Source organism: Equus caballus, unplaced genomic scaffold (assembly GCF_041296265.1).
Source record: "Equus caballus isolate H_3958 breed thoroughbred unplaced genomic scaffold, TB-T2T haplotype2-0000561, whole genome shotgun sequence".
In the NCBI taxonomy this organism is placed as follows: domain Eukaryota; kingdom Metazoa; phylum Chordata; class Mammalia; order Perissodactyla; family Equidae; genus Equus; species Equus caballus.
Window position 1 is genome coordinate 181,447 of NW_027221924.1, and position 25,001 is coordinate 206,447.

At 35.9% G+C, this 25,001-nt stretch overlaps 1 long non-coding RNA gene across 1 annotated transcript; it reads left to right on the forward strand.

The window, feature by feature from the left end:
• Positions 1-9,472: 9,472 nt before the first annotated feature.
• LOC138922164 (uncharacterized) lies at positions 9,473-11,766 on the forward strand. Its single transcript, XR_011435244.1, has 2 exons — positions 9,473-10,265; positions 10,610-11,766. It is a non-coding gene; the product is annotated as an uncharacterized lncRNA (long non-coding RNA).
• Positions 11,767-25,001: the final 13,235 nt, after the last annotated feature.

A 25,001-nucleotide genomic window follows, 5' to 3' on the forward strand; every position in this document is an offset into this window, starting at 1 on the left:
AGAATCTTCAATATCCCTTCTTCTTGAAATTCTTGGAATGCAGTGTTTCCCAAACTTAGTCCTATAACTGAAATATGATCAGAGGATTTCAGATTCTTGAATGTTGCTTTGTGTTGTCTTTCTACTAAATTGTCATAATTGAGTGTTTTCCCTTGCTTCCTTAATCAGAGAAATGAAGAAAGTTAATTTTGTTTAAACAAGTGGAAATATTTGTGGAGGTAAGGATAGAGTCATAGTTTAACATTTTTCTCCCAGTGATATTTAAAATCTGGTAACATATACCTCAATGAGATGAATGTACAGGAATGAAATGGTGACGGTGGCAGGGAACAAAAGCCTGTACCATATAAAGAATTCCAACCAATCATCTAAAAGTATCTCTGCAAGGAAATATCAGCTTTAACACTGCAAACTACCTAATGTGGAAAATGGTACATTTCAAATATGGTTTAAATGAAGTCTCACCCTAACAAAATGGCCTTTTTAAGGACCATGACTAGGTCAGAATGCTGCAGATGCCTTGTGCCACTTTCTTGGTAATCTCAGCATTCTCCTCGTCTCCATTTTCTCCAAAGACTCCACTAAAATCTTTTTTCCCATTCCTCCACATGACATCACAAAGGGAAAATAATGAGGAATTATGGAGCCCTGGTAATCATGTGAAATGAAGTGTGAAGCAATAGGTTCTTCCTCCTGAGGTCATGATCTGGTCCTCTTTGCAGCAGAATTATACTGTAAGTTTTTGTTTCTTTGTTTTGGTGAGGAAGATTGTCCCTGAGCTAACATCAGTGCCAGTCTTCCTCTATTTTCGATATGGGACCGCACCACAGCGTGGTGTGATGAGTAGTGTGTAGGTTCACACCTGGGATTCAAAGCCATGAACCCAGGACCTCAGAAGCAGAGCACATGAACTTAACCACTACACCACCTGGCAGGCCCCCTCAATAAATTGTAAAGATGTAAAATGCTGGACTGATTAATTGGGTCATCTCTGTTTATCTCCACTGTGTCTTATCTTTTTTACCATCTGCAAGTCACTAATATTTCACTCTTAGAATCCTTAGTCTCCTTGAATCATATTAATTTTCTGACAACTGAATGAAAAACGGTCTAAAACTCAATGCCTTCATTTAAAAAAAAAAAAAGTATGAATAGTTTAATTCAGAGACAGTCCCTGGAAACCCTGACACAAGAGTGAGATTGTGATTAGGGGAAGGGAGAGTATCTTCAATAAAGTTATATGACTAATTGGTTTACCACTGGGTGCAACAAAAATTTAAGGACACAGGGAACTTGAAAAGCCTCTATAGAACACACTCTTCAGTTATGTCACCCAAAGAAGCCAGAGTGTTTATTCACCTACTCTTATCAGTCATGGCTGAGTAGTGTGGTGTTAACTTCACAGCTTGCCACTTGTATGGATAAATTGGATTCCAGCTGCTAGAAAAAAGCCTTCAAGCAAAGGGATGCAGCTGCCACCAGTTGGAATTCCAGTCAATGTACCCAGAAGTAATCAGGACAAAAGGAATATGTACTAGGCACTGACAGAATCTATTATATGTCCTTAATATAGATTGACCCTTAATATATCTGTCTTAAAATTTCTGAACATACACACTGCCTTCAAAGTATATAGATAACTGTGTTGCATCAGATAAAATATTGACATGAAAACACAAAATCTGTGTTCAAGCCTTATAATAATAACACATAACAAAAGTTATATAATCCTTTCAACTATACAATGTCCCCAGCTTCTCTATTCAATAAGGGTGGCTTTCTTGTCTTGCTCATTGCCAGGATGAAAATATATGGAGAAACCTCTATAAGTTGAAAGAAAATAGGAATATAAAATGGGTTATCTCTATTAAACAGTTTTAAAAAGAACAAGCAAAATACCCACTAAATTAAAGGAAAGCAAATTAGTGTGCAATGATTTAAATTAGATTTTAGAAAGTCCATAGTGAAGCTAGTAAAGGATGGTCATTAGAATTATTTGCCAAATTATAAATGCTTTTTAAGTAAGATATCAGATGCAACTGATAAATTATGTTTCCATTGATCTACAGATGCATTGATGTCTGGATTCACCTTTAGATGTAAAGAATCAATAAAGATAAACTCAGCATGTTGCTAAAATTGATATCTCCAATTTGCATCACAGCATGCAACAGTCATGATAATTAAGCCAAATGATACTATCATTTATGATTGTTTCTTGTCAGAAACTGTGGTAGTTCCCCCCTTGAGAGGGGAGTAGGGGTATGTGAATTAAACTTAGTGCTAGAATTATTTCCCTTTTAGGCAGAATTCATCAAAACCAATAGTGTGGTTCAAAATGACTACTAATAAAAGTAGGAAGAAAGATGATTATCCATGTAGCTCAATTTAGTGGGACTGGACTCATAGGGAAAACAACCATGTAGTGAATTAGATCAAATAAAAGACATAGAATGGCCCACATATGTTCTATTAAGAAGAGGAAAACAAAACAAAAAAAATATTTACATTACAGTAATTTCGGATATTTATAACACATTAGCTTTTTTTCTAATTGAAAATATCATTTTGTTACAAGATTGATACATACACATATTAAAAGCTTAAAAGAAAGAAAGAAATCCTCCCATTTCTGAATCTAGCCCAAATTCCAGAGGGCAGTCCACAGTTTCTTGTGCAATTACTTAAATGGTGGAATTGCTGGCTTGAAAAGTATATAAGTTTAAATTTTAGATTGCCATGCAAAGACTTTTTATTGATTAACGCTTTTTGTAAGCGATGTCTTTAGTTTTCTACACTCTTGCTAGTGTTATGTTCAACATTACTGATTTTTCTTATTCAGTAGGTGAAAAAAGAAACCTGTGCCTTAATTTTTATTTCTCCAGTGGTAAATGATGTTAAATATCTAGTTTTTAAAATCCCCATTTTATTTCTTGGTTTTGAATCATCTGTTCATATTTTTATTCATTTATATATTATATCCTTTCACTTTTATTCATTTGTGGAAAACCTTTAGTACTGACCCACTAGAAGAAAGAAAGATTAGTATTCTCTGTGCTTCACATACTGGGTCTAGGCCATTGAAACTCATTCCTTCCACATAGTGTTTTATTGTTTTTAGTAGATTTACATAAAAAGTGTTATTAATATGTGACCTTTTCATCCTTATCACGTATCTGTAAAGTAATCAGAACTTATTGACACTATCATCTCAATTTTAGAGTTGAAGAAACGGAAGCCCTAGAATGGTCAATGACTTCATGAAGACCATGACAGAAATGAAACTCCTCTTCTGGCTTCTTGTGATTTTTTTCCAACTACACTCATCGTTATTTCTATTTCACTAACAAGAGTATTATTATATTCATTATCATGCACTAGAATTTTTTTCTATTAAGTTTTCTTTATGGAGTGCATCCTAATTAATGGAAAAACAGGGCAACTCCCTGGAAATTCTTGCCAAAATCTATTAAACTAGTTTAACATTTCAATATCCCCAGCATTGGCAATAGAATTTAATAAAAAATGAACCAGATGTTTCCCAGACTGCTTCAAGCTCGCTACCAAAGTCAATGTCCATATTATTTCAGCTTTCCGAAATGGCCCTAAATAATTTGTGCTAACTATTGCCAAATTATTATCCATCTTGTAAGTTTGGGTTCTTTCCTTCCTCGTCAATGAAAACTTTCATGGGCTTCTCATCAAACTAAGGTCAAAGTTGTTCTCATCCTCTGAGTTTCCATGAATTTTACAATATTCTTTTATAAGACAATGAGCTGATTTACTTAAATATCTGTCATAATCTTTCAAATAATATTCATAAAAATATACTCACTTCCTATTAATATACAGTTTGACAACAGAATGTAATGACATAAATTCATGCAGTTAGTTGGTGTTGCCCAACAGGTATCAATAATTATTAGCAAGCTGTGAGTTGAAGAAATTCAGGGGCACTCTTTATGTGCTAAAAAATAATGATTTAAAATTTAAAAATTGAAAGAAGAAGGGAGAAACAAATGGAAACAGAACAGACTATTGAAAATGTATCATCTAGACCAGGTTAAGATTTGGAACAGTCCAAAGCCAAATCTTTCCTAGTATTTCCAGATTTTTACTGTTTTGCCATTCACACAAGGCTCAAGATTTATTTCTTATCAGGGTGACAGAGAATGGTAGATCAGGAGGAAAAATCTATGGAAAGCCAAATAGTGAACTTGTTAATCAGCAAAGAAGACAGGTACTAGTACCAATTGAGGGAAGAGAACTCTCCATTGGCAGGAGCACAAACAGCTATGAGAATCTAGGAGGTGGAAGTGAGTTTTAAAAAAAAAAGATGTGATGGAAGTAAAATGGAGACTAAAAAGGCGAAAAGAGAAGTAAGAGGCAAACAGTCAGGGGAAACATTAAACTAACCTGGGTACGGAGGTCAAGAGATTGTCAAAGGGTGCGTACAAAGAAATGAACTTTCAGCTGGACTAGACCAGCAGCGCACGGCATAACTTGTACCCCTATGTCTTTTTTGGGGCCATCAGGAAGGATCTCGGTCCCAGAATAACCTAGGGTTTGCATGAACTCTTCTGGTATTTTTCTTTCACTCTTCCACATCATAGGTTGTGTCTTATATACTTGGCTGATTTGTAATAAGTGCATTCGGTAAATCATTTTATTTGTAAATATCTCCATATCTATGTATGTATCAGTTTCTCAAATTACACTTTTCATGTAACGGTTTTTCTAAAGATTATTTCATTTCACTTACTTATTTGAGCCAGTTTTCCAAAATTAAAACAAATGCACACATTTTCATTTCTTCCTAAATTAAATAATATTGGGTTTTGCATGAACGTTTAACATATTCACAAATAAAAGATTGCTAGTGTTTCATATTGCTATTTAGAAGGTTATTAAAATATGACAGATAAACAGAAAATATTCTGCAGATATAATCACTTAATAATTCAACGATTGCTTCAATTATGCTATCAAGTGTAGAAATATTGCCAGTTAACTTTAACAGACTGAATAATAAAGAAAATGGATTTAAAACTGTTTCAAACTATTTTTATTTAATAAAAAATCTATGCCTTGGGTTCACCCTTTTTAATCCTATTACTTTCCAATTCTTATGGTCCTTAAAAAGAGTATTGTAAGTGACTGAACAGAAACATTATATCTGATTTTGTGCTAGAAAATTGAAACAGCGTGTGATCGTGGCTAAGCAAGAGCTTTATGGCAGAAGCAAATAGTTATGTGATTACTGAAGTATAGCTGTCACTGGAAATAGAAACCTGCAAGGATCCGATCATAAAAGTAGCAATTTCAGATTCACTAGTGTTTAAAATTAAAGTTTAGTAATTCACTGTGAATACATCTTCTTAATGGCTTTAGGAAAGTTTCTTTCTTTCATTTGGCATTTTCACTTTTTTTCTTAATGTCCTGCCTTTCAAAATGAAAACGTACTTACTGAAGATCAGTAAGACAATTATTATAAAGATATGTGAATAAAACACTAAAATTTTTGAATTATGCAACAATGGTTAGTCAATTGTTATTTATTGCTGACGCACTATTTTTAATTCACCAAGGGGTGAAACTTGTTATGTTAGGTGCACCAATTTAACCAACAGTTTTTCTTTTTCCTCTTCTGGAGTATAATTAGCTGATGGATAAGCCTAATTAGATATGTCACAAAACTTAAAGTAAAAGTGTTTGGTGAAGAAAATAATGGCTATTTAAATAGTTTTACATACATATATAACACATTATACGGTCTTACGAAATGGAGATGAGAAGAGGATTTAAGAAAGTGGACACTAGCTAAAGGGAAAATTTGGGGAAAAGAAGTCTTTGGTTTTTTTATGATTTTGTTTGTTTAGCATGAAATACATTTGGACTAATGTATCGGTTGTGATGTGTGTCAAATATTACAGGACAGTAAAGAATTAGTCTGGAAAAAACTTTAGAGGAGCTGATAAAAAGGACTAGAGTTTGAGACAAATTAGTCAAAACACGAAAGGTATTGAATGAAAACAGAAGTAAAGAATTCAGACTGAGAAGATTTAAGAGAGAAGATAGACACTTTGGGACCTACAGCTATTTTGCCCGCATGATATTTTAAGTACTGGGGGAATATGGTTCCACGATGCCTTTGAAGTGAAGCACTTTTCTAGGCAACACCGGATACAAAAGCATAAGCCTCACATAGTAAGAGCATTCTAATATTACATATTTTCAAAGTTAAAGTTCCAAAATAATGTTTTTAAAAGTTAAAGATTTTATTAACAAGGATAAGAAACCTTTTGCAATTGATCCAAAGGCATTGAAATTCATGTGATTTTAGAGATAATACTGAAAATATATAAAATACATAGCATGTTTCATATATATTAAGGAAATGGGATTACAAGATAGTGATATATGTGCATGTACATTGTGACTAGTACAGATAAAAATCTACATATAAAGAACAGACAGCATAATTTATCATTATTTATTGTAAAAAATTATTGTTCAAATCTAACTGAAAAGGAATATTTTATGACTAGAAAATAGCTCATTTTGCTTGTGAGAGCACTAATTATTTTTTTTGAGAATTAGTTCAATATGAGACAAAATCAAGGGAAAAGGAAAAGACCAAAACCAAAATCTTCTTGAAAGAAAAATATTGAAAGTGTGAAAAATGATATTTAAAGATCTACAAATATAGTCCCCATATAGCTTTTCTGTAACAAGGAATTTATAACTTTACTCTTCTGCAGTGTGCGTTCCTGCCCTAACCCACTCACTCTTTCTAGACACACTGTGGGCTTACACACCCCCAGCTTCTGTTTATTTTGTTATTGCAGCACGGAGGGCTCTTCAAACACACTTCCCCATGCGTGTAAAAATCTTCACTGCTGGCCAAGACACCTTTTCCATTGCTAAGTATCCCACTATGTCTTTCTTGATTCTTTTATTTATGATTAATTAAACCTTATTTTTTTATTTCCATAGTTCTTTCCTTATTCTTCTAACAGAGCAAATTTTAAGACATTAATATATATTTGGTTGTTTACCTGTCATTCTTCTGAATTATATGTACCAAAAAGTTTGAAGAAAAAGTAGAAAGGAAAGAAAATCATTGAAATGAGATGGAAATATCAAGAAATCAAGTATCTTTTGGTAAGTACAATTCCACTCTTAGGATTTTATCCCAGACAAATAAATTATATATCTACAAAAAGACTCATATGTGAACACTCATAGCAGCTTTATTCAGATAGCTAAAAAAAACGGAAATGATCCAAATGTCCATCTACAGTAGTATGGACAATCAAATTGTGTTATTTCCATACAAGGGAATGAAACACCACTCAACAACAAAAGGGAGCAAACTTCTTACTCATACAAAAATTTGGATGAATATCACAGACATGACACCGAGTGAAAAAATCACAAAAGAAATGTGCATATGATATTAATCCTTTTGTGTGAAATTCTAAGACACAAATAACCTGTGGTAAAAATATTCCAAAAAAAGGTAGAGATAGATGACTAAGAATGGGTATGAGAGAACTTTCTGGAGTGATGGACATGTTCTATATATTGATAGTGTGTGGAGTGCAAAGGTGTATGTCCTCATCAGAACTTATTGAATTATACAGTTAAGATGGATTTAGTAAGAATGCATAAATATTCCTTTACAAAAAACTAAAATTATTGAATTTTATTTAGTATCTTTTTTTTCTGTAGTACAGGTTGGAAAATCTGAAAGTATTTTATGTCTATTCAGGGCATTAGATAATAAGTAAATACATAGAAAATAATAGGAACCAGAAAAGAGTTACAAATATGCAAAAAGATAAGACTGGAGTGTCTTCTGTCGTCTGGAATTAGAGCTTTCGGTAGAAACTTGTTCCACACCTATGCCTACACACACACACACACACACACATGTGGTGAGAGACAATTCTCCATGTGTTTTTGTCCATTTTCTGAGAAGAAGTATTGAAAGCATTTACTTGTCCCAGATAGCTTTCCAATAATATTTTTATAGAATTCAGTCTTGGGGGATAAACATAGTGTCTCCCTGGCTCCCTCCGAGGCAGAGGGCAGATGTGCTTCCTACTCCCCTTTACTCAGGGGAGTAAAGTCTCACTCCATGGCAAAGTTGGGGCAGATTTGCTAACAATTCCCTTATAATACTGGATGTTTCCTTAGGTCACATTTCCTCAGTTGTAACACAAAACGTACTGTGTGGATAGCATCTACCTCGACCCACCTCCAAAGCATCTCTGCTGGGCTTGAGGGCAAGAGGAACCATGGGGACATGAAGCTCCTGATGTCTGAAATGCCATGACCTGGAAGTCTTGTTTCTTCTGCCTGCATCTATAAACCCATGCAGGCTAGCTTCTCACTTTGCACATAAAGTAAAATTTCAGAACTCAGTTCTTGATAATACCCAATTGTTTTCTGGATGTTTTCTGAGGAGAGGGCTTAAAATTAAGGAAATAAGATATCCCTGACCATACTTAGCATGGAAATCTTGGTCTGTGAATATCACTCAACCCTAAGAGGAAACAAGGCTTCTTTAAGAATATAGTGCTGATGCAAGTGCAGCAAAACTAAGGAGATGCTAAAGAATTATGGTGGCAAATCTTAACCAAGTGATCACACTTATCATCGACTTCAGGACAAATCAATATCACTTGCCTCCTGATATAATGCACTGAGAAAGCCATATCACTTTAGCACTATTCTAGCCTAAACTGTACAACCTGAATCTAACCATGAGAAAATATCAATGAGGAATATCTTCTGATATAAATGATCTGTGCTCTTCAGAAATATAATGGTCACAAAAGACAAAGAAACTCTGATCAATCATTCCAGTTTATAAGAGACTAAAGAGACCTCACAAATAACTGTGAAATGTGACCTTTGTAGATAGAATATTTAACCATGAGACACCAAATGGCTATGTATCAGAATTACCCATTATGCGGTGGGAAGTCACAACTTGCCAAGTCATAATGTCTAGTGAGCCAGCAGCAGATGGAAATGATAGAACTGAGATTAAGCATGCATAGGACCAGAGGGTGTGAGTAAGCTGTATGAGCTGGTCGTCAAGACCTCCACACAACTGCACCCAGGGCTTGAACCTATTGCCATCTGGGGTGTTCCATTAGACAAAGAAGAAAAGCCTGAGCTGGGTTATAGATGCATCAGCTTGGTATGTGGGAGCAAGCTGAAACAGACAGCTCCTGCATCACAGCCACATTCAGGTATGGCTCACAACGACACTGGGGAGGGAAAATCTTCCCAATGGATGGAGCCAAGAGCAGTGCACCTGGTCATCCACTTTTTGTGGAAGAAGTGACCTGGGGTGAGAATTTATACACGTTCCTGGACTGTGGCAAATGGCCTAGCCTGGTCAAGGGGCTGGAAAGTAAAAGCCTGGAACGTTGGAGGAAAGAAGGTCTGGGATAGATCACGAGTATGAACACATATGAATGGGTACAAAGTATGAAAATTTTTGTATCACATGCTAATATCCAAAAAGTATTCACCACCACGGAAGTGCTAGACAACCAAGTAGACTAGAAGTTAGCAAATGTTTTTTGTAATGGGCCAGAGAATAAATATCTTAGGCTTTGAGAACCACATATGGTCACTGTCAGATGTTCTTATTTGTTTTTTTTCTGTTGTTTGTTTATTTACAGTCCTATGAAAACGTCAAAACCATCCCCTGCTCCAGTCTTTGCAAAAACAGGCTCAGCAGTAAATTTCGCCTGCGGGCAATAATCTTCTGACTCCTGTGGTAGACAAAATGACTCAGCTGAAATTAACTAACCTTTGTCATGAGCCATCCTAGAATGAGCACCAGGGGCAGATAAGTAGAGTAGCCACGGTGGCAGAAAGGGAGGCCATGCATAGCAGTGGCAGAGAAGGCCATCTCTCACGAGATACGGAAGAATGATTTTGGAAAGATCATATAAATGAAACTTAGTGGCCTTTACATTGGGTTGCTTAGGAGAAATCCTAATGGTCAAAGTATAATATATATTCTGTGTCTTAAAAATTGAATATCATTGTCTTTAACATGCAGTAGGTGGAAATTCTAATGTATTCTTTTAAATTTTAGCAACAATCGGATGTGCCTTTTTCTGCATATTTACCATAGTCACATTTCCTGCTTACTCATTGGCTTCCTGCAGCCTTCCAGGACCTTCTCTTAGATCGCATGCATCTGATCTTGGAGCATCTCCAGTCCATCACCTAAGGTTTGTGGTTCCCAAATCTTAGTGGTCACAGATGTGCTTATATGAAACTTATTTGACCTATTCATTTCCAGGCATTTATGAGTTAAGTGCAAAGGAGCTGCATCATTAACAAGATCTCTAGTGACTCAATGGATCAGATTTTCCTCCATGTTTTAAAGACACTAATACTGAAATTTTAGTGTTTCACTGTGCCCACTGTGATAAAGAACCTGTAACAACAGATTTGTTTAGATCAGATACCATCAATAGATGTTAACAGGATGATTACTTGGTTGCTGTCACTACAAGCTATTTTTAGTAGATTACCAGACTGATTTCTTTCTTTTTTTTTTTTTGTGAGGAAGATTAGCCCTGAGCTAACTGCTGCCAATCCTCTTCTTTTTGCTGAGGAAGACTGGCCCTGAACTAATATCCGTGCCCATCCTCCTCTACTTTATATGTGGGACGCCTACCACAGCATGGTGTGCCAAGTGGTGCTCTTCTGCAGCCGGGATCTGAACTGGCGAACCCCGGGCCGACGAAGTGGAATGTGCAAACTTAACGGCTGTACCACCGGGCCAGCCCCCAGACTGCTTACTTTAATTCTGATTTCCAGTCCTCTTGGACATGGTAATTTATCTCGTCATGAGGTTGCTTTATAGTGGTGAATGAATGAATAGTGAATTAATGAATGTAAATACTTTATTTTTAGTTTATTTATATATAGGTTATCAGTGACAGTTAATCCAATGTAATTTAGTGATATTAGAAGTCAGATATTTTTTATAGCAGCCGTGACTTAGAATTAAAAGAATAGGTTAAAAAAATGAAAATATACTGATTCTTGCATGCATGTTTATTCACATATTTTCTATTATTAACAATTTGAAAACATATATAGAAAAGCTTATATTTGGATCATTCCAGAACATTCAAGATACTGGCATCTATATGTTCTGTCTTCCTGGTTAGATATTTGAGAGTGAATGCAGTTAGAGAGAAATGCCTGAATCTCAAAGACACATTCAACTCAGGATGATCCAGCCATAGGAATATATAGCAAAAGTCATGCTTATGCTGAAGGAGTGAGTGTGTATTTATCTATGTGTATACACGTATATATGTGTATACACACGCATGCATTCACATATGCAGAGTTTGCCTAGCTATTTGCAAAACTAACTAGCTTTAAAAATCTCATGGTGTGTACAGTGTTTCAGAAGTAAATAACTCCTTGATTTGATGCTGAGTGGGACTCAGGATGAGGATGAAGGGTGGATACGTGCAGACCACAAGAACACTGCCCTGAGTCTCTCATTTGAGAGAGTCTTACATATCACAACACCGAAAACTTCTAAAAAGTCTGATGACAGACATGGCAAATGAGAATTAAGGGAGCAGGGCTCCTTAACAATGTCAGTGCCTGGGGCAAGAGTATAAAGGAGGGCTCATACCAGATGTTTCAATATGCAAAAGATATAAACTGAATTTACAAACTGCTAAATACAATATGTTCTATTCACCAATTTTGACAATTGTACCTTTATATTGACCGGAAAGTACACGTTGAATGTACAATTCTTGGACTCACTGGCATACCAAACTGAACATAATGGAACTCTAAGAGCTGTCCTCCACCCCTCAGCCCCCACTCTGGTCCATCCCACACCTTGAGAGGCCTTCCATACATGTGTGTGGGCACCCAAGCCTACACATCCATGCTCCATCCACACCCCTAAAAACAGTCATGATTTGGCCACCATATATATACCTGAGGATGTGGACTGGGATTGCATGATGCAATTCCTAGTAGCGGGACTTAGGCCTTAGATCAGAGCTTGGAGCACTTTGGGCAGGAGCCAGATGCCAGGTGTCTAGAACACGGACTAGAAGTGGCGGTGAAAGCTTGGGGTACTCGCCCCATGGAAGGTGTGTAGCTATAGCTATAACCGGGCTAGAGTGGAGTTCTCTTAAGCACAGGACTTAGGTCAGGGATCCTCTTGCTCAGGGCCACAGTGCTAATGTGTCCATAAACTTAAGCCTGTCACCTTGATGGACTTAACATTCCCCTCAGCTTGACTAGACGTCAGACAGGCTTCTTCCTGGCTAGGCCTCAGCCCCTTCTTTTCTTAGAGCATTTGCTTTAGAAAACTTGTAATTGCAAATTCTTTCTGTGCTCCTCTGAAATGTAAAAGTTCTCTCAGCCTCTTGTTTTATAACCCAAGAATGTGTTTCCTAAGGACCTGAGAGTCATCCCTTTGAAATGCAATCATCCAAGGAGATAGAGCCCCTCCCTCCCAGTCTCTGTGGGAGCCTAACTTCAATAAGTGACCATTAGCAAACACAGGTGGCATAATCACACTAATCAACCTGCCCCCTAACATGGTCAGTGCTTTTCCCTTAGCTCACCCCAGCGTTTAAAATTTCCTCTGCCTGTTGTTTCAGGGGAGTTGAGTTCCCTTATTGGAAGAGTGTTGAATATAGTTTTCTTTGCCTGTTTAACTCCATCTGGTGCAACTTTTATTTGGCACCCACCACTTGAGTGTGCAGGAGAAGGAGACAATCACAAGCATTGCACGGGGAAGCTGAAGAGGAGGGATGGCTTTCACTTACAATAGACCACTCAAGTCACCCAAAGGAGACGGCTAGACCAGCCAGTTGTCCTACCTTCCTGTGCTCCCTCCCTCCTCTCACCTCGATTGTTTGAAACTAGCAGAAGAGTAGAAGTAGCTGAGGGGAATCCGCCGCCCCTCCTATAAGGGAAGCCTGACCAGGTCACCCTCCTCATTCGGAAGAGTCCAGTCACTGCCCAGGTGTCTTGTGCCCCAGGGCTCAGCTTCCACACTCAAGGTCTCTGTCCCCTCCGTCCCTGCTGCTTCTTAGGCTCTCAGGCTGCTGAAGGAAGTTCTGCTCTTTGGGCTCTCATCTGAGAAGGTGGTGCCCGAGTGTGGGGAGGAAGAAGAAGAGGAGGAAGCCCTGAGTAGAAAAAAAGGCTAGCAGTGGGCGTAACTCCATATATAACATGTAAATATTATGATGTGCGATATGGGCTTCAGACCCTGCAAATTGAGGGCCAGGCCAATACATTCCAGTTATGCTTGAAATAATAGGACCCAGATTAAATCATCTGTACTACTTATGTTTGTATCTGAAAGAAAGAACCATGGCTGACAACTTTCAAAAACAGTTAAGTCCTCGTCTACTAAATGCTGTTGCTGATTTCAAGAGAAAGTAGTTTGTCTCATGAACAATTATGACAACTTCTCACTCACCTTGATCCAAATTCCTTCATACATCATAACAACTACTCAACACATTTTGTTTGGATCCCAAGAAAAGTCTGCAATCTGCTTGATCCATCAGTGCTCCAACATGATCTGGAACTTCAGCCTAGAACTCATGAATATTTTTTTAAATCTCCCAGTGGTATTTAAGTAATTTTGAGCAGTTACAGATCATTCTGTTTTGAAATAATATTGGTATCTGTGTATGTAAAGTAGTTTGTCAATTAAATACTTTTATCGGCTCTTGCTATCGAGTCAACACTTCACCAAAAACTTTACTGAGGACCCACTCTCTAGCAGGAATATTCTATATACAGGCACCATGCTACATGCTGAGTTCAAAGCAGCGAGAAGCACGTAAATTTTTGTGAGAAATCTACCACCTAGGAGCACATGTCCTAAAAATGCAACACTGTATCCCTGAGCCACACTCTATCTTCTGATAAGTAGACTTAAACTATTAAATTCTATGTGGAACCTCAAAACTCACATATATGAAATATTTTTTTCTTTCCTGGGGAGTGCAATTTTATAAATGCAAACATATCAGTGAGAACGATCTTCTACTTTATAGCAAACACACAAAGAATCAAGACTCTGAGAAATTGACCTGTTACATTCCCAAAGCCCATGAGAAAATGTCTTTCTCCCCATAGACATTAATAATAAAATATCTTTAGAGACACATAATCAATGCTATTCCAGGAAAGAAAATAAAATCACCTCATGTAAAACCAAGTATAGTTTTACTGTGGTTTTGAGTTTTGGACAAGTTGACATTCGACCAGTGTGTGGGTAAATTAAACCGAATATTAACAGAATAATAACTTTCAAAATCTTGTTAAATGCAATATTGATCATTGTAGGGGCTTTGAGAAGGATTAATTTGAAACATAAAAAGGAGAGCATTTTTGACCCACTAATATTTATACATGAGCGTATTGTATTAAGATAATTGTCAACAATTAAGTTAAAGAAAGTTTTCACAGCAAACGTTTACGTATCAAGACTGTTGCCAAAATCATCACAAGGAAAAAAAAAGTCTTAGAAAAGAATGTTATAAAGGATTTCAGAAAATACCTTGAATAATGGTCTTTTAATGTTTTTGAAGTACATACCAAGTGTTAATTTCAGAACTGTCAGTCTTAATTGCTTAATTAATAAAGCATTTTAAGTGCCCTCAGGAGAAAGAGTTTGTAAACATTATAGATTTTCACAAGGGTGACACTTTATTATAGTCTAATTACTTTGGAGATGCTTATAGCTCCCATGAAACTGAGCCTCAGTGCAGTTGGGCAGGACCAGAAACTCTTTTATCACGATTCTTTTTGTCAACACAGAGATGAAATAAACGAGATCTAAGTGAGATCGGGCAGCTCCCAGAGACTTTTCCCAGGTGGCTCGGCTTTCCCATGGCACAGAATCTTTGCATTTCCAATTACAGTAGCATCTTCCAACCCCTCCCCCACCACTGCCTTCCAATTAAAACAACATGTTTTAGAAATGGGAAGTTTCAAGGTTAAGACTTTATTTCTAACACAACATCTCTTACAAAGTACTTACATTTTTCACTGAAAATTTATTGCAAACACCTGGGAGCAGAGACTGGGAATTTTTTTAGGAAAAAGGGATGTCTGTTGTCCCAGAAATAATATTATGTGAATGCCTGACCCTGTAAGTATACTTGCTTTAATCTGCTCTTGTTTTTGAAGGGGATCAGATGAAAGGCCTAACTCTCCTTATCTGACCTGTGGTACTCAGCTCTGTTGAGGAGGAGAAGTCTACCCTGCATCCTCCTGCTTCTCACCATCCTATTGGTTTCCTTCCTGCTGTTCCTGAACAAAGCCCTTTGCCAGTATCTTCCTCAAGTACCAGAGCCTGGGGATACAGTGCTTCCTCTCACAGTGCTCTGGAGCAGGGAGCAGACAATGCTAATGGCACTCTCAGATATGATGCTGGCTTAGGACAGAACTGATAGAACAGAATCCCCTGGGAGGATCACAGGGCATCAGGTCTTAGAATAAGTCTTGTGAATAAAAAGTAAATAAAATAAATTTTATCCAGCATCATAAGTTGCTAAAAAACTTCAAATGATATTTAATTTTAAATGAGCAATTATCTTGATGTTATTCAAATTATTCAGAATGTTCTTCAATACCAAAATAACTTTAAGAAAAGTTAGTGTAATCAACTTTGGCAATATCTACAAGTGTCACTTTCTGTTGGTAGACTATTATACATATTTTTGCTAAAGTATAGGTAGTTTGGTTTAACCTATAAATAAGTGACTACTGACATTTACTTTGACAATTTTGATGAATGATTTTATGCATTTTGTATTTGAAATTATGCAAATAAATTTCTTATAGAATGTGCAAAAGCGAAAAATCTGTGTAAGGTAAGTGAACAAACTTGTGTAATAAATGTGCATTTAAAATATACAGAAAAATTATACTTTGATGCGTTTGTTGAGAAATGAATTTCTTTAACTAACATTGTGTATTTTAGAATGGCTAAGTCAGGAAAGAGTTGTCTAATCCTTGTTACTCTATGAGGAAATAACCTCTGAACATCCCCAGGATGAATTTAGTTAACAACATCAAACGAGCAAGAGGCAACTAGTGACAATCAGGAAGTCATGGGTGAAATGTTGATGAAGGCAAATCTGTAGTGAAGATATATGTTGATTGGAAGAATACACAGCAAAGGTACAAGTAACATGCATGGGAAGCAGAAAAAATAGGAATCTTCACGGAGAAACAACATTAAATGTAATAAATCATAAATTGATTATTTAATGTCAAGAAAGGCATTGCTAAATATTTCACATATATTATTTCATTAAATTCTCACATCAAACTTATGATTAAAATAAAGTAAAGAAAGTACCAGGGAGGTTTAAGTAAAATATCTGGGTTCCCAGAATAGTTTTGAAGCTAGGATTCACTCTAGATGTATTTCACTACCCAGTAATGTGCTCATATCTGTGATATTCTACTCCTTCCATCTGCACCATCTCCTGTTGTAGGAATTAATTCCCTAATATTGTATATTCCATGTGTCTTGAAAGAGCAAGCCAGAATAACTATACTCCCAGCTATTTATCTATATGTTTTCTACAGTTTGGGAAAATGAATTTGTACTAACAACTTAAATGCAACTCAACATATTTTTTCCTATTTTTTTCTGCCAAAAAATGTGGTTTAATCCAATCCTGCCTACTCATCACATGAATTCCAGCCACTGAAAGTGGCCAGAGGGATCAACACAAGACCACGCTGAGTGGCCACCCTTTGAACTTGTTGTCTCAAACTCAAGTTGATGCTGCCTGGCCATTATGGCATTTTCCTAGTCCATTCCTGTCCTACTCTCTAATGGAATTTTATACTTCCCCCTTTCATTTTTTGACTTCTTCAAACTTCCATCATCTCTTTTTTCATCCTGTTGCTCAGATATTTTGGCTTCTTATTCCACAGCATAAAAAAATAGGAGTTAGAAGGGAGTTTTCTCAAAGACTTGCTACCTCATCTAATAATTTACTTCTATATACATTCATACTTAAGTTCTCATTTGTTTCTATGGATGAATTGTCTCAGTTTCTATCTAAAGCAACTTTTCAGTTTCTGCCCAAGATGCTATGTTCTTGTTTTGATATTTCTACCCCCCAAATTTTCCTCTCTCTCCTGCATCATGAATTTTCTCCTTGCTTCCTGGACCAAATGATCAGCATACAGACGTGCTTTGATCTCCTTTCTTATAAAGCCTACCTCCAACGCTACCCCATTATTCCATTCCCTACTCATCCCTTCTTGAAAGATCAAGTGTTTGTCCCTCTTGTTCCAGAGAAACTGATCTCCACTTTGCTATGTCTATTGGTCGGTTCTCCATCCACATCTAACTTGATTTAGCAGCACTTGGGATAGTAGTTCAATCCCTCCTTCTTGAAGCTCTTTTCTTAACCTACAAAATAGTACACTCTCCTGGCTTACCTGCTAATTCACTGGGACTTCTCTTTCTCATTTGTTGGTTTCTCAACACTGATGTGTTCTAGGATCAGTCCTCAGACCTCTACATTTTCCTTGTTCTACATTATGGCTGGAGGAAGGTCAAATATAAAATAAAAGCGAAATTATTCATGATCAATAGTGGAAATATATAGACTTTAAAAACCCTTAGTATCAGTGGAAAGAAAAACAAACTAACTAAGAACCGTAGTGAATCATTAATCGATTATCAACTATATTATTTTAAAGGGCTTTAATGATTTTTCTGGCATTAAAAGTTAGAGGTAAACACTTAAAATTGATATTGCTTCTTTAACATATCTAATTGGAGACTACTTTGTGGTTTCTGAGATTCTATCTAAACATATCCATGGTGTACAATCCAGAGACTATAAAAACATTTACATAAATATCTACATCAATATATATTTATATTACTTCAAAGTCCATATAATTTTTATGCTAAAATTGAGTTAAATGAAATAGTTTGAAAAACATATTTGAGGAGTGTTTAAGTATGATTTCAACACCTCACCTAGCATAGAGTAAGTTAAATGAAAACATTTGTTAATGTAATAAAACACCCTCAATGTAATTTCCATTGTATTTTAGCTATGATGTGGGTTGGCTTGTATTTGAGTTTATCTTATTAGGTATTACATATAAGTAAAGGTGAGATAATTTAAAAAATATTTGGAAAAAGTAAACTTGATTTTCCCTAGAAGTATCTCTCAAAAGTATTACATACTTATTAAAGAGGACAATTATGAAGGCTAAAGAACGTGACAGATAGCCTCAGATTGAATGCCATGTGGAAAACAGATTGTACGCAGACTTTTCAATAATATATGTAAATAACATAGGCATCATATATCGATTAAGAAAAGCTAACATTGAGTTAGCTTTATAATGCACTTACGTTAATGTTGCTTACTTGACTTCAATTTTATTAAATTTCCACTGATGTCTTTCACATGGGTTTCTAATAAGTCATTTCTCCCCCATACTCAATCTATATGACTAAGGTTTTGTAAATTAAATTCATAAACTTTATCCCATTAAGATTAAACTTTGTTCTTATTACTTTACTCTCTTAAAGAACCTTAAACATAAATCTACTAATCTAATAACTTCTCTTTACTCTATCATAATCACATATTTGATAATCTTACCTTTTATACTATCATCTGTAATAATAGTAAAGCAATTTAATAGGAAAATGTAAAAGAAAGGCCACCAGGGAATATCACAAGCGAAGTTTATTCAGATTAGAGTTGTAATCAGATCTGTTCAAAGACTAGAATCTGGTTAATTATACAATCTTCCAGGGTGGGGTTCTCCTTTCTATATGTAAGCTACTCTATAATTAATAACCCTGTCTAAAATGGAATACAGATTAGTGTGGCATAACTTGTTTTTTAATGACCTAATAGTGGCATATCTATAGTTTTTTTAGGTACTCATATACTATTTGTATATTTACTCAGTTATTTATTCACTCAACAAAATATATTTACCACCTAGTATGTGTGAAACTCTGCTCAGGTACAGATAAGCTTCTACTATCATGTACCTTATCTTCTAAAGTGCAGGTGGTAGATAGAAATATTTTCATCCTAGAATTCACACTCATAATTGTTTTTATAAGGAAGCTTAATGTTCATTTGGTCAAATTCATTGGTTTACAGGCCCTTTTTTCTGGCACTTTATGTAATAAACACTTCCATTTTGTACATTAGTCTCAACTCTTGACTATCTGTATTAATTTCCCATTTCTCCAACCAAGAAAGCCATGAACTTTTTTCATAAAAATAAGATACACTATGATAAGTCCCTAGGTCTTTAATAAAAAATATTTATATATTGTAGTCTTTTTGTTTTGTGATCTTTTGGTGAGGAAGATTGTTGCTGAGCTAACATCTGTGCCAATTTCCTCTATTTTGTATGTGGGATGCTGCCACAGCACCGCTTAATGAGCTGTGTGTAGGGCTGTACCCAGGATCCGAATCTGTGAACCCCAGGCCACTGAAGTGGAGCTCTCAAACTTAATCATTGTGTCATTGGGCTGGCCCTTATATGTTGTAGTGGTTTTTTGTGAAGAAGATTAGCACTGAACTAACATCTGCTGCCAATCCTCCTCCCTTTGCTGAGGAAGATTGGCCCTGAGCTAACATCCATGCCCATCTTCTTCTACTTTAGGTGTGGGATGCTGCCACAGCATGGCTTGATAAGAGGTGCATAGGTCTGCACCTGGGATCTCAACCAGTGAACCCTGGGCTGCTGAAGCATAATGTGTGAACTTATCCACTGTGCCACGGACCGACCCCTATATAATGTAGTTTTTAATGAATTATTGTTCATTGTGACATACTGAAACATACACTAGCGATGACTGATGAAAGAATAGATAAGGAATAAAGCATGAGCATCCTCTCTCTCTGCCTTTCATACGGTTTTTGGAGTGTAAAATTTGCATTAAGGGAGAAAAATAACAACTTCATGTCTTTCTCTATATTCCATATAGATTTTTGAGGATCAGTGGGCTGTTTAACAAAATGTAGCTGGTCGACTGATGTTTATTACAATTATTTTTATTATGGTTTTTGTTGAACACGAAAGGCTTCAATACTCACTCTGTTCATTAGACTGATCACCTGTATGACCTCCTTCACAACCATCAACTAAGGATAGGAGTTTTAGACAGATATGGGACTCATCTCTTTAGCTGAACATACTCCAAAAGTGAAGGCTGGGACCACCTGCATTCCTAAAGAGATTTCCCAGTGCACTGAAGTTTAACTGCAGTCGCTGGATGCCTCTAAATGGGGTTGTCCCTGACTGAGGACTAGAGAATGATCTTTAAAATAGTTCTACTAAAATTATCCCCAAACTCCAGGGGTACAGTTTCTAAAGGAATTGGATTGTATTTCAATCCAAAAGAAATTATTTTCCTTCATTTTTTGAGACCACCTGCTACTGTAGCTCGGTTTGTTTATTTGCCTTTATTTTTTTCCTTCCGAAAAGAAGATCCCATTCATTGACATTGTAGGGGAGCAAGTACATATTTAACACTTAATTGTGCTGTTTTGTTAATTTTTTTGATGATGCTTGCTTGGTTTTGCTTATTGTTGCAAAGTAATTCGGTGAAGCACACCCTCTACTGAAATTAATACATAGCATAACGTGAAACTCTGGAGGCTGCCAGTGAGCGTGTGAACTCAGATGTAAGTCGTGGAGAAGCTGGAAAAGAGGCAGCAGCTGGTGTGATAGAACAGAGCAATGACACGGCTGTCAGAAAAGCCAAACCTTGCGGGAAGAGCCAAGGGTGAACGGGAGAGAACTATCCAGAATATTTGCTGTAAGAAAGAAAAGAATATGCAATTTCATGAGAAGAAGGGTTATAAAAGAATGAAATAGGCTATATTATGAGGAGTATGGCATTGCTAAAGAATGGAAATATCTATTGTCTAAAGTTTTATAGCAGGCATAATCGGTGAGAGCTTTTCTGCTGTCATGAAATTAGAAGCACCTGCTGTTATGGGTAATAACAACCCCTGACCCTAGTATGTCAAATAGATTTTCCAGGCACTGAAAATTACTGTTGTCATGGAGAAGTGCAACAGTCCAGGAATGAAAAGAACTTCTTTGTAGGATTAAGAACAGTTTGAATCATTGTGTTTTGGTGCGTTACCTTTGCCAGAGACAGTTGCTTATGTCTGGATGATAAAGTTTGCTTAGCAATCTAACAATTTTTACTATATGGGAAAAAATCTTCTTGTCAATAATCTCAGCTTGGGTCATTGTTTTTCACTGAGCCATTGTTTTCTATGTTTCAAGATAGGATGAGCTTCTATCAATCACGTAAACTGGTGTATCCACTGTTATTATGACACTAAACAAATGTAGAATTAGGTAGTTTATCAAGTGAAATTGCTTTGATGAGTTAGATATAAATAGCATTTTTTAAAAAACCCAAAATGATACTGAAGTTAAAGAGATAACATTTAGATAGATAGGATAAAATAGTTAAATTATATATGTTTAAATTTAGCAGAATCCTCCATTAACGTTGATATTGATTGTTCCTTCTTGCAAAATATATTTCCTATAACACAATCAAATGAAAATTCAAGTAGAAGGATATTTAACAAGAATTTATTTCTTTATTATTATAAGGAATATAGTAAGAAATTTGAAAGGCTACAAACAGCAGTAGTGAATAAACAGTTATCCAGGTAAGTAATTTACTCCTAGTTCATCTATTCGTTCATCTAAATGTATTGACCGCCTAGCACATGTCACTGACAGATAAGGCATTGGCCAAATCTGACAGAAATCTCTGCCCTCGGAGATCTTACATAACATTGTCATTACATATTAATTACTTTTTAATTAGTTATTACATTACATTACATCCTATTACATTTACTATCAATAGTGCGACTTCTTTAGTAGATATCTATTTGGCTTTAGATCATAAGATCTATGAAAATTACTGTTAGAACTTTTCCATCACACTAAAATATTCTACATCTTGATTGTGGTGGTGATTATATGCGTGTATATACTCGTCAAAAGGCATCAAAATGTACAATTAAAACTTACAATTAAACTGGACAATTCAAACCATAAAATTAAATTTATTGTATGTAAATTACATTTCAATAAAGTAGAATTTAAATGCTTGATGAAATACTTTTATTTGCATACTATAGTAATTACCTGCATGAGCATACTTAAATTTCAAAACTCTGTATGTTTTTGGTATGGAAATACAAAGAGACATGGAGAGAAAGACTGTGAAAAGGAGGTGTGGTTTGATAAATTTTGGGAACTCTAGCTTGAGGATTAGTATATTTCTTATATTTTAGAAATATCATTTTTGTTTAAAATGAGGCTATTCCTTCTCTGTATGCCCTTCAGATCTCCAGGGTGACATTATTGATGTCACTAACAGATGGCATAGAGAAGACCTCCTATGATCTTTGGAAGATTTATATAAAAATAAAATTCTATTGTCTTGCTGTAGTAACATTTACCTCTCTGAGGGAGCTTTCACTTTTAGGAATATTTTATAAAGTCAAATTTTTTTGCCAAGAAATGAAGAAAAATGAAAATTAGTTTTTCTTCTGCTTATCTGACACTCATTAAGTTCTCGGTTACACTATTTAAAAGAATCAAAAAAGCACATATCTTCCCTGTGATTAATGACAGAATTGGTTCAAAAGAGAATTTACAGCTGAAGCTTCTGAGAGTAGCCATCAACGTCTGTCCCACGAGTGCTAAGTGGTTGTGAATAAGGGAGCACGAGGGAAGAAGAGACTTGTTGACCTGCCTCCTTTGACTGACTCAAACAGATGATATTGGCCCGAAACACAATTATCAGCATTAACCTGAGATGGGACTGGTTGAAATGTCACCCTGCTGACAAATAAAATAAGAAAGAAAATACGTTTCTGCTATTTGTTTAAGATTGTTTTAAATAGTAAAATGAAGCCTTTATGTCACAATTACATAAAAGTGAAGGCTGTACTATATGTGTCATGATAGAAAATAGAGAGGAACATCAATATGAGTCAATTAAAACAAACTTGCCAAAATAGGAATAATTATGATTTCTAATAAGATCAATCGCTTATCAGGGCTCCATTTCTATAGACTTGCTGCTTTCCCTTTTTGGATCCCTTTATTCCTACCTTTCCCTCCTTCTTCCTTAGCCTGTGAACATGGACTTAGACTCAGAATTTGGCTCCTATCTTGTCTCATTCAGGAAGACTTCCTCGCTTCAGTCTCTGGCTCTGGGCCAGAGCCTCCTCTTGTCCTGTGTGCTCATGACACACTGTGCATGCTTCTGGCCCAGATAGTTACCATGTAGTATTGGAGTTGCCTATTTACTGATTTATGTCCATCGCTAGCAGAGAGCTCCTTCATAAAGGAATTGTCCCAAAAGGAACTTCTAGAAAGCCTTCCCTCTTACTCCCTGTAATAACATCTTCTTTCGGCCATTTTTACGCACATTCTCATGTGCTATTTATGAATTTCCTTTCACTCATTTACATGGTAGACTGCTCTCCATGACTCTGGAGGCCTGCCCATCTTGTTTGCTCTCTTGCTGGTGCTTCACATCGTGCCTGGACCATAGTACCCGCTCAAATATTACTGAATGATGAACAAGTGAATAAATACATCAGGACATTTTGATCATCATATGTCCAGTAGACACCATCTTATCTAGTACATAATATATTTGTTAATGGAAGACGTGAAATATTAGAAAGTGGAAAAAGTGGACACGATTGTTAATGTGAAATTCACCAATTTTGATATGAAAATCAGTGGACCGCCTAACAATACAGGCAGAGAATGTCTTGTATTTAAATTCTGGATTGTATTCTATACTTTTATCTAACTTTTATTCACCAATTTGCATCTCAATGCCTGATTTTTCCATTACAAAATAAACCCAGTTTAACAGATGACTTCTGCCAAAATCATACAGAACTACAATTATGTAAAATATTAGCATACTTTAGAAAATATTTATTCCAATTTTATTACATTAAAAATGAGCCAATTAGGCTCACCGATGTGATAGGCTTTTTCCAAAGTTAAAACTTAGTTAACAGCGAACCAAAGCAATAGCGTGTATTTTAAAAATATTGCTATTAAGAAATTTTATACACACATGCAATTGTAAGCATAAATATATTTCACATGTTGTGTGTCCTGACTTATGAAGAAGGGCGTATTTCCTTAGTCTGTGGACACGCTAATAGAATTTATGAGGAAGACAAGAGCGGATAGATCGGAGCAAAACTTAGTTAGTGGCTTAGATTTGCATGATACATTTAACAGTTCTCACGTACATCCCCAGATGGTTGGTTACAAAAGACAGAAAAGGAAGGGAAAAGGTGGGGAAGGAAGTGAGAATAAGAGAAAATGAAGGGCACAAAGGAGAGAGGATAAAAAAAGAACGGGCTTTAGAAAATGTGACGAAGATAGAAAATTGATAATATGAGAACAGGAGAACAGTCCCTACAAGACAATATTAAATCAACTGGCAAAGTTCTGGCCCCTTGTCTACATTCAGTATATTTAACTTCCCTGCCCTGTGTTCCAGAGATTATTTCTGCCTGAGCTCAGTAAAGCTACAGCGATAGCTCCAACTAATATTTACAGAGTATATCCTAGTTGGCAAATACATTTTTTTAGAATCTCCCAGCAGTGGATTTCATGTCCTCTTAGAGAGAAACCAAATGACTTAACCAAAATATCATAGATAAGTAAATAGTTGCTATTTTTTTGTTATTTAAGTATATTTGAGATTGGTATTTCTGCACAAACATCTCTGATAGTTTCCCAAATTTTTTAAAGAAATTAAATTAATTTTTTAGAAATTAAATGTATGAATATAAACCCTTTGAAATTGTTTACAATCCTATTTACTCTTTCTAGATTAATCTATATGA